This window comes from Anomaloglossus baeobatrachus, chromosome 10 (assembly GCF_048569485.1).
Source record: "Anomaloglossus baeobatrachus isolate aAnoBae1 chromosome 10, aAnoBae1.hap1, whole genome shotgun sequence".
Lineage (NCBI taxonomy): Eukaryota > Metazoa > Chordata > Amphibia > Anura > Aromobatidae > Anomaloglossus > Anomaloglossus baeobatrachus.
In genome coordinates, this window is record NC_134362.1 from 60839309 (window position 1) to 60842271 (window position 2963).

Sequence of the window (2963 nt, forward strand, 5' to 3'; positions counted from 1 at the left end):
TATTAAAAAAAAGTTTTATATTATCTGTTAGACAATGAGAGGGTTTCATGAAAATGATTCGCTTAGTTTTGTTTAATGGTTTTGTTTTAATTATCCACTGGCTTCTCTCGCTAACATTTCCAGACAGATAAAGCACACAGCTACAGGCTGCAGACCCTAAAGCTGGTGTCACACATAACGACGACGACAACGACGTCGCTGCAACGTCACCATATTCTGTGATGTAGCAGCGACCATAGATGATCGTTAGTAAGCTGTCAAACATGTTATAAAAAGCAGCGACGAAGCAGCGATCATAGCCACGTCGATGGTCGTTGTGAGGTTTCAGACGTAGCGTAGCGTCCCTGCTGCGGTGTCAAACAAAAGGATTATCAGCTTATCAGCATGGCGCAGCGGGATAGCAGCGATCAAAAAATGACCTGGAGCATTCAGGTGCGAGCAACGATTTCGCAGCAGGGGTCTGATCGTTGTTATGTGTCACACACAGCGACGTCGCTGTTGAGGTCGCTGCAACATCACAGAATATGGTGACGTTGCAGCGACGTCGTTGTCGTCGTCGTTATGTGTGACACCAGCTTAACTGTGAGGTTATCTTGGCTGTGTATCAAAATAAAAGGAACTGCATGCAGCCTTTTCTTTTTTTAATTATGTAAATAAATAAATAAAAAAAAAACAGCCTGTGGTCCCATCCAATTTTGATACCGAGCCATGATAAAGCCCAACAGATGGGGGGGCTGGTATTCTACGGCTAGGCAGACCCATGGTTATTGGGGCCCCACAGCCTAAAAACAGCAGTCTGCAGCCACCCAGACTTGTGAAATCCATTAGATGCAACAATCCCAGCGCTTTACCAATTGCCCTGGTGCAGTAGCAATCGGGGTAATAAGGAGTTAATAACAGCCCACAGCTGCCACTAAGCCCTAGATTAGTAATGGGAGGTGTCTATGAGACCCCCCCCATTACTAATCTGTAAGTGAAAAATAAACACAAACACCAAAAAATTCCTTTATTTGAAATAAAAGACAACAAAAATCCTCTTTCACCATTTTATTAACTTCCCAAACACCCCTGCAGGTCCGGCATAATCCACACGAGGTCCCACAACGATTCCAACCCTGCTACATTACTGAAGGCACACTGCACGATAATGGTACAAAAGTGACATTATTTATTAAAATATTTCTTATATATACTAGTTTTACCATTTATCAAGCCTCATTTTTACACCAGCTTCAGTACTTACTCCCTTAACGTATGCTCCAATGTATACAATTGTATGGCATTCTTCCCTTTTTTGCTCTTCATTATAAAAACAAATACATTATATGAGATAAAAGCAATACACTTTGTATCAAGTGATAAAGAAAAAGATATGTGCATGCATAGAACCGATTGATGAACATAGCTGATATAACTTTTTTTCCTGCAGCATCGTTGCACTATATTATAATATCTAACGTGCAGCATTCGTTTTCCAGTCTTTTCTACTGAGGGATACACCCTGGTATAGCAAATAGATTTTCTATATAAAGCTTGTAGGAACAGGCTATCGCTGATGGTGTTGGCAAGCTCTTAGGGTATGTTCACACGTTGCTTTTTTTTCAGCGCGGAAAAAAACGCACCCTCTGGCAGAGGGGAGAATTGTAAACAATGCTTTTTTGAGAAAAAGGCATCGAAAACGCATGCGTTTTTCATGCGTTTTTCATGCGTTTTTTAGGTGCGTTTTTTAAGACTTGTCAGTGTTAATAAAGTTGGTTGAACACAGACCTTTGGAAAAAAAAACCTGTGATGTCATTTCCTTCTCCACATTCTGTTTGGATAAATGGGAGGGCTTGGAATGGAAGGAGCACCATTTGAATTTTGGAAAAGTTGAAATAAACTTCGCGCACCATGTCACATTAGCAGAGCCCCTTGGGTACCTATACGTCAGAAACCCCCCACAAGTGACCCCATTTTGGAATCTGCACCCCTCAAGGATTTTATTCAGGAGTATATTAAGCATTTTGAATCCACAGCTACTTCACCCAAAATGTTGCTGTAGCAACAATATTCTCACTTTTAGGCCCGTTTCATACGTCAGTGACGTTTTTCACTGGCGTGTAAAACATGCACATGTCCCTCCGTGTGCCGTGAATCACGGCACACATGGGTTGTCTAAGTGCAATCCGGGCTCCGTTCTCCGTGGCCCGTGATTGCACTTAGAGATTAACTCACCTGTGCCCGCTCCCACTCTCCATGGTGCTGATCGCTCACGCGGTGCAGCATCCGGCTGGCGCTGACCCCCGCAGCAGCTGCTTCCGGGTCGGCTGTGTCGCACATCATGAATATGTGCGACAATAATGAGCCGGCTCAGAAGCAGCCGGCAGAACGGGCTGCAGAGGACATCGCTGGAGCCGGGTGAGTAAAAATGATTTTTATTTTAAAAGCACTTTTTTTCTGGCACGTGTTTCACGGACCACACCACTGCGTGGTCCGTGGAACATCAGTGATGCCAGAAAAAAATGGACATGTCTCCGTGCAGCTATCACGCACACGCGGGTACGCTGCACGGAGACACGTGCAGTGAAAAATCACTGATGTGTGAGCAGACCCATTCATTATAATGGGTCTGCGTATGTCAGTGATTCTGGTACGTTTAAAAAAAAGCACAAACGTCCCAGAATCACTGACGTGTGAAGCAGGCCTAAGGCTATGTGGCCAAGATCCAGCGACACGGCGTCCAGTACACAGTGTCAGCCTCCTGCAGAGATGTGAGTGTTGTCCACGGGAGAACGCAGCTGGCCATGCCCACGATTTGGGTTCAGGCTGCTGTGGAGCTCTATGCTACCTGCAGAGAACACTCATCTACGCAGCATAAATTGACATGCTGAGGCTCGGGAAGCTGCGCCACCGGTCGGTTTATGCTGCGGAGAAAAGAAGCACAGTGGGCATGAGATTTCTAAAAATCCTTCCACTGTGCTTCT